The 13,848-nt window shown below is 40.2% G+C and overlaps 1 protein-coding gene across 3 annotated transcripts in view; it reads right to left on the reverse strand.

Annotated features, from left to right (window-relative positions):
* The window catches only part of LOC139187349 (uncharacterized), a 200,990-nt gene that overhangs the window by 133,618 nt on the left and 53,524 nt on the right, over positions 1-13,848 (reverse strand). Inside the window, exon 2 of one of the 3 annotated variants that reach the window (XM_070803991.1) lies at positions 6,174-6,303. The exons of 1 other annotated variant lie outside the window; for it this stretch is intronic. The gene's annotated coding sequence lies outside the window, so the exon portion shown is untranslated. One more of the 3 variants, XM_070803992.1, reaches the window with a different exon arrangement.

The raw sequence follows: 13,848 nt of genomic DNA on the forward strand, positions 1-13,848 counted from the left end.
TCGTGTCCGACTCTGTGCGACCCCATAGACGGCAGCCCACCAGGCTCCCCTGTCCCTGGGATACTCCAGGCAAGAATACTGGATTGGGTTGCCATTTCCTTCTCCAATGCATGAAAGTGAAAAGTGAAAGTGAAGTCGCTCAGTCGTGACCGACTCCTAGTGACCCCATGGACTGCAGCCTACCAGGCTCCTCTGCCCATGGGATTTTCCAGGCAAGAGTACTAGAGTGGGATGCCATTGCCTTCTCCTTGCCATATTCTATGTGCTATAAATGAGTGCAGGGCCAGCCTACATTCAAGGACAAGGGATTACATAAGGCTTTAAAAACCAGGAATCAGGGACCATTGGGGGAAATCTTAAAGGCTGCCTACCTACTTCCACTGTTGAATTTTTGTTCCCCCTAAGGGCACACACATGAAATCTATAAAATAAATAAAATCCATATGAAATGAAATCTATAAAATAATTCGTATTTCCCAACATTTCTGTTTTAAAGCTAAATGAACACATTTAGGAAAAGTCATTCAACAAGTATTTATGGAATGGCTAATGTGCCTAATACAACCAGATATGAAAGATGCTGGGAAAGACTGAAGGCAGAAGGAGAAGGGGACAGAGAATGAGGTGGCTGGATAGCATCACTGACTCAATGGACATGAGTTTGAGCAAGCTCCAGGAGTTGGTGATGGACAGGGAAGCCTGGTATGCTACAGTCCATGGGGTCACAGAGTCAGACATGACTGAGTGATTCAACTGAACTGAATATGATCAGACACTGTTATATAACAAAAGAAATGACTAAAACTGTGTTGTAAAAACTCACCAAGACCACTCCCTCCCCGCTGCCACCACCCACCCCAGGCAGAAACATGGGAGAATAAAGATTAAGACAACCATTGTTCTTTTTCTAATTAAAACCACCTCAGCATTTACTGTTATAGACTATTTTAAGAATGTTTTCTGAAACTAGAGCAGTGACAAGCAAATCTACTTGCCCACAGATATAAAATACATTCTCTAACATCAGCTTTAATAACAAGAACAGTGCTATTTCCACCCTCATATGCCTTCCTCTTCTATCTTATAGCTCAACTGATCAGAATTTGGGAGAGGAAGAGGGGTATTATTTATTGATTCCATTCATAATTCAATATACATTAAGTAGGGGCCATCAACAGTAAATGGTACAAACCAGACACCTTATCCTTGATGCTAAGAAAACACTTGAGCGTCTCCAGAATTTTAAGTGTCTCAAGGAGAAGAAAATGAGAAAGGTGAACGAAACACATTCCTTTTTTTTTTTTTGGTAAAGAAAGGTGTATATGTTTATTTTTGGCGGTGCTGCACAGCATGTAGGTTCTTAGTTCCCCAACCAGGGATCAAACCTGTACCCCCTGCAGTGGAAGCATGGAGTCTTAACCACTGGGCCAGGAACACATCCTTAATTGAAAGAAAATTTACCGAAAAGAAACTGAGAAATAATCTATACAGGAAAATAATATGAAAAAGAATGGATCTATGTATATAACTGAGTCACTTTGCTGTACACCTTAAACTAACACCTTGTAAATCAACTATACTCCAATATAAAATAATAATGTTTTCAAAAGAAAGTGAGAAAATACGGAATTACCTGAATTTACCTTGAGTTGGCAAGACACCTCCCCTCGCCCCATCACCAATCAAAATAGGAACTCATGAGCTGGCTTAGGTTCAACTATAGAGAAATAACATTCCATTTTGCACACCTAAGTTTTTGAAAAAGACCTCTTAAACAAGGAAATAAATAAAATCTGCAATAAGTGCCAAGAAGAAAAGAGGGGGAATAATAGAGGGTAAGTGATGAAGAATTGCTTAGTTGAGAAAGAGCTCTCTAGAGAGGTGATCTTTTAGCTGAGCCATAATACAGGAGAAGATTCCAAGCATGCAAAAAGTAGGACAAGGAGTTCTCCAGGTAGAGAGTGAAACCAAGCAGGGCCCTGTGGGTCTCCTGGGCATGGAAGCCTTTCTGTCCCTCGTTTCTTGTAGGCAAGACTCCAGCTTCCATGGCCTTCCCTGAGTTCCAAAGGACAGATTTGAACAGTTGCTAATCAAGGGAGAAGCAGCCAAGAAACCACTTGAGGCAAGATTAAAGGGACCAGAGAAGCGCATCAAGATCGGGAGACCAACCACCTGAGACCCTGCATACAACCTAATCTTGTCAGCAACCCCACTCTTGAACCGTTGCTATCAAATTCCTCATTAACTCCTCCCGGGTTGGAAAGCATAGTTGTTCAGAGCAGGAGCCTGCTGTGTCCCCCTTTTCCTGGCAAAGCAATAAAGCTATTCTTTTTGACTCACCCCAAACTCTTATCTCCAAGATTTGATTCAGCACCACTGCACAGAGGCCAAGGTTTCAGCAGTGAGAGGACTGCGTGTTTCCTGATAAGAAAAGGAGCCTGGCATGCCACAGGAATCAAAAGAAGGCCAGCTCTGGATGAAGCAGAGAATGGAATAAAATGAGCCCACACCAGCTACTGTGAGGGAATGGACAGGGCAGAATGGGCAGATCTGTTTTGAGGCTGCTGGAGGAATTTGGGTAAGAGATGATGGTGGCTCAATCTGGAGTATTGTTAATGGAAACAGAAGTTAGAGGCCAGAAATACTTAGGACGTAAAAACAACCAGTGAGATTGGATAGGAGGGTGAGAAAGAGGTGGAGAGAGAAAATGAGAAAGTGAGAGACAGACCGAAGAAGAAAGATGACTTCTATGAGGACGATTTCCATGTGTCTGGGTTAACAATGGGGTGAGCAGTGTGCTCCAAAGGGACCTACCTCTTCGACTTTGAGAAAACATCTTCCCATTTGCCTCATGAAAAATTCTGAAAAACCCAGTTCTCACTTGTGTTTATCCTGTCAGCCACAGGTGAAATCTTCTATTCACTGGGAAGTCAGACAGGAAACAAACTCAAATGCCTCCAGAAAGAGGGCTGAGAAATTAAGAGTATACACAAAATCCAGAAAGTGTGTTTATTGACCACATATTCCAACCATTTTATCAGACAAGAAAAGCGTGACTCTGAGAAGTTAAGGAGCAGGACCAAGTTAACTATCAGGTAAGGGAAGAACCAAGACTAGAATCCAGTTCTTCTGATTGGTCCAAATACAAATGAAGCAATATGACAAATGCGCACAATGATTACTAGCCTTGTATTCATAATTTCCTATCTTCCACCCTCCAATCCTTGGAGGAAGAGGTATGGCATTTGAATGCAAATTGCAAGGGGATGGGAGCAGGTAAAATTTTGCATCGATTTTTTTAAGAGAGCCTGTTAAACATATGCATAAGCTATGGGACACTAAACTGTAGTGGTCTTGTTGCAGGAAGGGGGACCCCTTCCAGGGCCCGAAACTGGGCTCTTGTCTAACACTTGGAAATGAATTGTCCGAGGAGACACATGTGCTGACAAAGCAAGAGATTTTATTGGGAAAGGGCACCTGGGTGGAGAGCAGTAGAGTAAGGGAACCCAGGAGAACTGCTCTGCCTAGTGGCTCGAAGTCTCGGGTTTTATGGTGATGGGATTAGTTTCCGGGTGGTCTTTGGCCAATCATTCTAATTCAGAGTCTTTCCTGGTGGCACACGCATTGCTCAGCCAAGATGGATGCTAGCAAGAGGGATTCCGGGAAGCGGACGGACAGGTGGTGTCTCCTTTCGACCTTTCCCGAACTCTTCCGGTTGGTGGTGGCTTATTAGTTCCATATTCCTTATCAGGATCTCCTGTCATAAAACAACTCATGCAAATGGTTACTATGATGCCTCGCCAGGGTGGGCGGTTTCAATCTGTGTGCTTCCCCTAACAGTCTAAATGTTACTAAAGAAAATGAGGAAAGCGTGAAAGGGAGGGAGGGAAGGACAGAGGGAGAGGAGGAGGAAAGAGAAAGTAAAAAATTTTAACCTCAAATTATATTGTTGAAAATGAACACATTTTGACCCTATATGAGCGTTAATGTAATGCCTCCTTTGCTGTACTAGGTTATGCTATGTCACTTCAGTCGTTTCTGACTCTGTGCGACCCCATAGACGGCAGCCCACCAGGCTCCCCCGTCCCTGGGATTCTCCAGGCAAGAACACTGGAGTGGGTTGCCATTTCCTTCTCCAATGCATGAAAGTGAAAAGTGAAAGTGAAGTCGCTCAGTCGTGTCCGACTCTTAGCGACCCCATGGATTGCAGCCTAACAGGCTCCTCCATCCATGGGATTTTCCAAGCAAGAGTACTGGAGTGGGGTGCCATTGTACCAGGTTATAAATGATATGAAATTTGTGTGAAAACTTTTAATATTTCAATTTCCTAAGTCTAAGACTCTTTTTTACATTTTATAATCTTTTTTACATTTTTCTAGTCTTTCAATTCTAGTTCTTTCCCAATATGAAGAAAAGATTATCAGTTCAGAAATAGGCAACAAATGGAAAGAAAGATGATAAATGCAAGATATTACGATTTTAGCTCTAGTATTGCCTTCCCAAATGACATTTCAGTGCTACAGGCTTCTCATCTCACTCCCCAATTCACTGACGTTTACTTTTAACTCTCCTTTACAAACCCATTCTGATACAAATTCAGAGAAAAATCTATGTAAAATAATTCAAATTGTTACTCATCTCACAGGCACATGTTTGACTAAATTCAAGTTCTCAGGAAAAGACAACTTTGAAGTCTTTCATGCAGACTTACCATCTCCAAGCTTTAAAAAAAAAAACATGCTTATGTCAACAGATCCCATTTTACATGAGAAACAAATAGCTTTCATACACATTTACACCCACCAACAGAGAAAACAATCTAGCCAAAAGCTACCCACTTTTCCTAAAATTATGGATACCCTATGCAAGTTGAAAATGTCTGTTTGAAAGCTTTAAAAAGCCAGAATTAATTTTTTTCTTTTTTTAAAGATAGCCACCAAACGTCTTTTCTCTTAAAAGGAAAGAATTCTCTGGGTCTGGGCACACAGCAAATTTGAAGTTTGAAAAGATCAATTGCTTCTCTTTTATATTTCATGCTCTCACACTCAAAATGGCTGGCTCAATTTAGATAACACTTTCCTCCAAACACCCCTCATTGTAAAGCACAATGTGACTGTTCAGAAAGTTATGAGTCATGGAAAAGAGGAGGTTATAAAACCTTTCTCCTCTAAACTAAATAAAATCATTTACTGCCAACCACAGGAGATAAAAGTCAAATCAGTCTTTCTGCAAGTCAGTGAATCAGTTCTATAACCTCCCACAAGATTCTTCTCAAGTAATTTGCAAAAGAATTAGCACAGCCTTTGCCAAAGAAGTTGAAAAAACATCCCACTGTGTTTCTGTAATTCACTGATGAATTTATGAGCATTGATAATTTTCTTGTCGACAGAAAGACCCACTTCACTTTTTTCCAATTCAGTTTTGTATGTAAGTGATATCGTGCAGTTTAAATAATAAACCTTAATCAAGTAATGAAACAAGGCAACCCCTGTCATTTTATTATGTCATAAACAATTCAATCCCACCACATACCCAGACTATTTCAGGACCAATCCACAGCCAAGGGATTCATGGCTCTCCAATCATGTCTGACTGGGGAGAAAAGAGAAAGGGACAGGATCAAAGGGCCAAGCCTACTTGCCTTTCTCCAGTGTGTTTCAGTTTTATGCCAAAAAAAGCAAAAGGGTTTTAAAAATATTTTCATGATAGTAATCTACTTACAGGGACCCATAATAAAGAGCCCGTGATTCTTCTTAATATAAAGACATAAATACTACCGCTAGTTAGTGCTAGGTGAGTGCCTCTTCCACATACGCATTTATTATTTACTTGGCTGGTTTTCCACTCAAGGGCTAGCACCCCCACCTTAACCCTACCCCAACGCTTACCTGCAGCCCCATTTCACTCTACCCCAATCTCCCAGTCCGCTGCTGGGACCCAAGGTGGTGCGCACTGATCCAACTCCTAACATGGCTCTACAAAAGTAGTCCACCAGGTGGCCAATCACGGACCGCCCTCTAGTGACGCCTCCACAGTGGTTCCTCGGAAGAACACAACTCACAGTATGTGGCAGAGGCATGTAGCTCAGGGATTTGCCAACTGCCACAGCACTAATTCACCTGTGGGCTCTCCCATCAGTTCCACCTGTTACACACGTGGATAAAGGAACTCACCTGAAAGACGATGCCAGACGTTGACAAATCAAATTTCAGGAAATGGAGACCCAGTTGGCGTCCACATCAAGAGGCACCCGATTTTTTAGGAAAATCCTCAAATCACAGCAAAGCATTACAGAGGAATAAGCTGATGAAAAAGAAGGGGCTAAACTTTACCTTGTTTGGGCCCACTCCATCCTTCCAAGTGCTAAACAGGATTTTATTATCTATTTTTATTAATGTTTATTTCCACGTCCAACTCTGCAACACATGTTGTCTTCAAAACAAATCCTTAGGCAAATGGTAACCTTCCATAATATCACAAGACTATGCAGATGTCTTTGGCAACTCTGGCATCCTAGGATTTTGCACATATAGATTCCTTTTTTAAGTATTACATTCAATTTTGAAAAACTTATCTATTTGAGGTCCAGATCTGGATTCCTCCCTCTGAATAGAAGAAGTAGTAGAACTAGTAAATTTGTGTGTATGTGCATGCACACATATGTGTAGGAGAAGGTTGTTAGATGTTAGGAATGGACAAGAAAAATGCTGGGGAAGACTAGTGGGCCAATTAACACAGCCCCCTAGAGCTACTTTAAGAAATATCTTAGATCTAAATGGTACTTTATAAGCACATCTTTATAGTTTATAAGCCCACGTGTTTCTTTATTAAAAGCCTCATTGCACCTAAAACTACTCAGATGAGTGATAATTTAGTACAAATTGAAAACAGAATTCTGTACCCAAGTTCTGTGCTTCTTCAGGCAGTTTATACTGTGAGATTTTTATCCCCAATATTCAGATGTAGGAGAGAGCTGGGAGAAATCTTATAACCCTAAAGACTCTTAAAACCTCTAAGCCAAAGTAAACAGGCCAAATGTGCTAATCATCGGGCAAATGGAGACAGCTAAGACCTCCACTCAGAGCTTTAGGAAGATATTCTGAAGTTCACATTAGCGCAAATAGGATTTTCAGGATATGAATTTCACTAAAGCACAAATTGAATCATGTCGGTATAATCCACACATATTTCTGCCAGCTGGGATCCTGGATGTTGAGATGTGACCATCTCTCCATGGACCTGAAGCCACCAATCTGTCTCACCTGGGTTGCTACACGGCCATCAGATGGAGACACTGTGTGGTCACTACCCTAACAAACAGATTCAAAGCACCTAAGTCTAGGGAAACAGCTACAGCTCCCATTTCCAATCTCCGGAGCCATCCAGTCCCTCTGCAATGGAGTATCAATACAGAGGCTAAACGAATTGTTTACTTAATTGTGCTGTGCAAGCTGAATAATTGTGCGCTTTCCAGAAAGGCTTTGTAACCAATGAGATAGCGCTGGATCTGCCAAAACCTTTACCTTGAAGCCAACATCCTTTCTTTCTAATACAGTCTGTCTCCTATCACAAATAACGGCAACTGTGGTATTATTGCCAGAGGAGGCAAAACCATGGCAGAAACATCAAAAATCATGTCTTTCAAAATGGAAAAATCTCCATTAAGCTGCTGCTGAGAACTGCTATCTCCAAATATGCCAGTGTGAAACCTTTAGTCACAAACTGGGATTAGTGGATTACACACTGAAGCAGCCAACAAATGGCAACCTGAATCTACCTTTAGGGTGAGCAAAATTGGTCCATTAAATATAATAACCACATTTTGAGGGGATAAGAGAAATGTGATGAAAACAAGAGGGAGTGTTGGGAGCTGTTTTTAAAATACCAAATATTGTGCAAGAAGGCTAGAAAGATGGAAAATAGAATATTATGTACCAGTCAAAGTCTCTAGGACGATAAAAATCAATACCAGGTTAGAAAACAGTGAAATAAGGTATGTTGAGTGAAACAAAAAAAATCTAAGGACAGCAACAACCAAATTTTTAGCCAAAGAAAACCCTATATTACTTAATAAGTCAAGAGAATAAGACCAAGACAGATGTCTTTTTAATTCTTTCCCTGAAACTTGCTTCAAGCATTAAAAAGCACAACGGAAGTTCTCGAAACACTTGCTTCTGGTAGAGAAATTGCTTGCAACACATCACACTTGTTTTTTGGTTTTCATTAAGTTACTTTTCAACAGATAAGGTTCCAAAAACATGGTTCAAAATTGAGAAGTCTCCCTCCTACCCTAGTCTCCAGCCATCCATCCCTTTTCTCAGAGACAATCACTGTTTCTTGTTTCCTTCCAGACCAGAAATCTAAATATTTTTATATTTTATTTTATAATAATTTTCCTTTGATATGTTCTTACCTATTTGTTACCTTGTTTTTATTTCTTGCAAACAGTTTTTCATTAATAATAATCAAGGGCTTTTCTTCTTGGTAGGTCTATGTTCATACAGTTTGAGATTCTCCAGTTGGCTGTTTCTTCTCAGTTGTCATAATCCCCCATGATACAGTCTAATTGACATGTCTCACTAACAGGATTAGGACTTTAGAAAACCAGTATGCATCAGGATCTGACAAGAATGCAAAGATGCTATTTTTATGCAGGTACCCTTCAAAAAATACCCAGATTTAAAACAAATGGGAATACAACATGGAACAGCCACCAAACCAAAGTTCTGAGTGGGTTTGAGTCTCGACAGGACAGTCTTATATCTTGATTCAAGTGCCAGCTGGCTTGGATTTTGAAACATCGACCTCATCTGATTTTTCAGGTTTAGATTGGTCCAGAGCAATACAGTTCTGCTTTTACAGTTTGCCTTACACCAGTTTGCTTTTACAGAAGACCTACATTAGTATCTGTTTGGGCTAACCAAAATAAGTTCGAAGAGGATTTTCACTTTTATGAAAAAGACAAAAAGAGAAACTAGCGTTCAGTGTTTGTGCTGTAGGTAGCTGTTACCGAGGCAGCTCAAACCCTGAGCAGGGAGAGTGGCACCGCCAAGCAGGAAATAGGCTGGGTGTCTCAGCACCAAGCTGCAATAGCTTTGAACTGTGTCTGTGCTTTATCTCTGTGTTTTTCATGCATCCAATAGCAACATGTATCCTAAGTTAATTGCTTCTTCACTTTCACTTAAGCCGCTTAGGCTCACGAAAGGTTTCTTAGGAACACTCTCTTTCTGATAGCGTGGGAAACCTGTATTGGCCTGGGTGTTTGGGAGTGGGGAAGAGATGATGGGTGCTGGGAGGCAAGATAAGCAGGGTGCCCCCAACAGGCAGAGAGGCCTTCCAAAGAGTGCTTGCTAAGAGAATACTCGAGTGGAAGTTAACACGCACATTTCAAATACTTCGGGTCAATTTTTTTTTCCCTCCCCAAATTCATCTGAAGCTATGGATAGTTAGGGAGGGAAAAAAAAAAACCTAGGTTCTAGCTCTGGTCTAGTTTTGTGTACCCTTGGCTTAATCACCTTCGATTCACTCTCCTCATTTATAAAATGAGGACCTTGGCCGTGATGAGTTCTAAAGCCCTTTTTACTTTTAATCCTCTCAATCTAAGATTCAGTTTCTCTCCATATATTGACTTATATGCCAGTTATAAGGGCATAATTTTTTTTATTTCCCACAAATTTATTTACTGTGAAATAACACACTTGGTATAAATATTTTAAAATCCTCATCAAGGAAAAGAAGTGACCATAGTGGACAGCTGTCATTTTGAAGATGTCCATCATACATTCCCCCTCCTTGGCAGCACCTGGATTGCTTTAGGGGGAAGTATCTGTGTACACCTGAGGGGAGATAAGCCCAAGTGTTTGTCTCCCCACTATAAAAGCTTAAGAAGAAACTGGAAATTTCCTTCTGCCAGAGTCTCCTCTCATAAATCAGTACTTCCATAGGATGGATGTGTGACCATCAAATTTTCTCCTGCAGGACTCTGAATCTTTAGCAGAACAACACAAGAACAAGAGAAACAGCTGGAGTTCATTCACTCCAGAAGTGAGACCTTGGCAAGACTGTGGAGTAACTCCTGCTACAAGGCTTTCTATCCTTTCATTCTGAAGTTTTCCCTTAAATCCTACAAACAACCCAGTATCCTCCCAATAAATTCTCTTTTCTATTTAAGATAGTGGTTTGCTGCATACTGATCTACTTCAAAACTTAATGGCTTAAAATAATAATCATTTATTTGCTCACAGTTCTACAGATTGGCAGTTTGGGTAGGGCTCAGCTGGGATGGTGTGTCTCTGCTCCACGTGGTACCAACTGGGTTCATTTCAACATCTGCAGTCAGTGGAAAGATCTGCTGGGGGCTGACCCTGGATTGCCTCACTGACTCACTTATTTGGAAGCTGGCTGAAGCCATCAGCTGGAACACATCAGTTCTCCACGTGGCACCTCACCCTCCAGTAGGCCATACTGGAGGAATGCTCAGAGAGAAAAGCAGAGCTGCAACTTCCCTTACATCACATTCTATTGATCAGATAGTTTAAAACCAGCCCAGATTTAAGGGGTGGGGAAAGAGACTTCATCTGTTAATGGAAGGAGTAACAGAGAAACCTTCCCGGGTAAAGGGGATACAGGGAGACATGATTCATTGGGGACAATTACTATATGAATTTACCATGGTAGAGTTCATTTCTGTTGCTTGCAGCCTAAGAATGATAACTAATACATCAATCTGTGTAATGGGACATGGAACACATTAGATTTGGAAGCCTCAACATTGAAGACATTTTCCCTGTTTCTATCTCACATAGTAATGAGACTATTTGGAAATAATGTGGTATCATGGTAGTGGGACTGTAAGAAGAATGAATTTAAAGTGAAATTATCATGTTTCAAGTCTTGCCAGCTATTTAGTTACGTAATTTTAAACCTACATAATCTCTGTGACTTCATTTACAGATATGAATGAATGGATGGATGGATGGATGAAATGGAGTGATAGGATTTGCCTGAATTGCAAATATTGTGGTAGATATGAAGTAGAGTAACTGTGTGAAATACAGGAAATCTTCACTTTGTACTGTAGGACAGGACCATAAAATGATCACACAAGTTGATACTGTGTAAAACTGGCTTAATGGAAAACATTGTAATTGTTCCATGACCTCTAAACATTTTTGTCAAAACATTACAACCTCTTTCACTGTTGGTTATAAATGTATCAGGAAATAAAAAAAAAAAAGAACAAAACTTTTTGCTTAGTATGCTATCGTTTAAACTAGTAAAAACACTAAAAATAAAGTATCTTATTTGTTTGCAAAAAAAAAAAAAAAACGATCAAGATTAGCTTGGGTTGTGTTTGCCTTCTTGTCTTCATATAACTGACAATGTGGAATAAGGATCTTTTCTATGCCTTGGCAAATTGTCACACTGCTTTTTAAGTTAGCATCTGCTTCCAACATTTTATCCCTTATATTTTCAGGGTCATGAAATGTCTCCAAGAGTTTCTTTTATGTGAATTTTTTTGCTGGTGTCACTGCCTCCAGGACATTTTTATCCTTTCATACAACCACTTTCCTTATTTATGTCAGTAAGTTTGCCTTCACTAAGTTCCTCTGGATGCATGTCTTTCGAAAGGCAGTAGTATCAACATTCCTACAATCAACTCTTTCTCCTACATTCCATTTATGTTCAACTCAAACTTCATTTTCAGCATTATTACTTTTGTTTCTTTTGTTGAACTTTCATTTTTGCTGGACTATTCTTTAACTATTCATATTTGTAAAATGTCACATGAGTTTATCCTGGGAAACAAAGAGGCAACACAAATATACACTTTGCTGTCCGTTTGTGAGCTGTAACAGGCACGCAGTATCAATCACTGCAAGAAGTGACAAGATTGGTCCCTGATCGTAAATGTGCATCTGCCACTTATGTAGTGACTTGTAGACCAAAGAGTTAGTGGCAATGTTTGTAGTTTACACAACTTCTCAGTGAATATATTTGGTAACTGAAATTTGAACCATGTTTTTGGGAGACTGATGTTATTTAAATAGTGGTAATTGAAAAGCGTGCATATAGAACTATGCAAAGTAAACCATTTTAAAGATGACGTTGAGTTTAATTATTGCCACAGTTGTTATTAAAGAGAGAAAGAGCAGACCTCATTTTTACTGTATTAAAGGAGTTCAATTTAATTCAATCACTATTTGGCTCCAACAATTTTTATCTTTGCCACTGCAAGGTCCGAAGATTAGTACTAAGTGCAAGCAAACAAGAGGGGAGGAGGAAGGACTAAAAAAAAAAAAAAAACCTGCATTTTAACCTTTCCACAAAGGCCTAGAGGAAAACAGAACACACCAAACCCAAAGGTCAAAGAAAAGTGAGGGAAGATATTGTCCAAGTTAAGTAGCTCTTTCTACTGCTCTTTACTTCCATGGCCAGAAGGAAAATATTTCAATAACTTTCCAGGAACGGGGCTGGTAATCTCCCAGTATTCACCTGCCTTTCTTTCTTAGTAGCAGAATGCCAATTTTTGGCTGCTTATGCTGCTGCCCAGAATATTTCCCTCGCAGCTCGTTGTGTCCATATGACTTACTACTGTCCAATGAAACATGAGTGAAAGGATTGAGGCGTTGGGGGCAACACCTTAAAAGGAGCTTATTCTATTAGGAGAAGCAACCTTTTGTCCTTCCTACTGAATAGAATGTGGGCAAGACATTAGAAAGTCATCTGGGACTAGGAGGCAATGTTGAGAATGGAAGTCAGGCATTGGGATGGTGGAACATAAAAAAAGACCAGAGCCTGAATCCTTTGTGGCTTTATGCAAACACCGTACCAGCTCTGGGCTCCTCTCTCCACACTACTTTATGTGTATTTAACCCATTCTTTCTTACCCACATCTGAACACAGTTCCTAATTGATGAAACAAATACTCTTCTCTAGCCAATGGGCTGTATGAGTGACCCAAATAACAATGACTGACTCTTGCATCACTCTACACAACGAAGGTCCCAAATGAGGCACAAACCCATGGGCAAAACAATACCCTCCACATGGTGTTGCATATTTAGGAGAACAAAAACTTAAGGTTGTTTGTAAAATCCTAAAACAGATTCTGATAATCAAGACTCAAACACAGACCTGACTTAGAAACTGTTTGTACAGAAAAAAAAAAAAAAAAGGATGAGAGGGAAGGAAAGAAGTACTAGCTCACAGCTAGCTTGTTATGAATCAGAGAGTATGAGTGGGAAACAGAAGCCCCAAAATATAATTCAGTATAAGGCTGCCCTCATGTAAGGATCTAGAGGAAAACAAAGGAGGTCCTAGCTCAGTGCTGGTCTCCCGTTAAAAGGGACATTTAACAAACAGAAGTAAATTGAGGTTATAGAACAACCAAGGTGATCTGGACTTCCCATTTTGTGAGGGATGGGAGAAGGAACTGGGGTCATGTCCCTGGGAGCAAAGAAGACAAAGAGGTGTGACTGGTGTTTCGAATAGGTGAAGTGATGCCTTGTGGAAGAGGACTTGGCTTTAATCTGCATGGTTTCAAGCACTGGCACTAATGAGTGAAATAAAACAGACTTCAGCTCAATAAAAGGAACAAACCTTCTGAAAATTAGAATTTTCCAAAACTGTAATGCACTTCTTTGTAAGGCAGTGAGTTATCTGACTTGGTAGTGAATCTTTTTAAAAGTAGGGACCATAATGGAATTCAGGACTTTTTCTGAAACTCAGGATAGAAAATGAAAACTCTGTTCTATCTTCAGATCCTTGAAAACATGAAGTGATTTGGATTCTAAGACGACTGTCAATGAAGAATAAGGAGGTTGCATTGGATGGGAAAATGACCCA

This window comes from Bos indicus, chromosome 15 (genome assembly GCF_029378745.1).
Source record: "Bos indicus isolate NIAB-ARS_2022 breed Sahiwal x Tharparkar chromosome 15, NIAB-ARS_B.indTharparkar_mat_pri_1.0, whole genome shotgun sequence".
NCBI classification, from domain to species: domain Eukaryota; kingdom Metazoa; phylum Chordata; class Mammalia; order Artiodactyla; family Bovidae; genus Bos; species Bos indicus.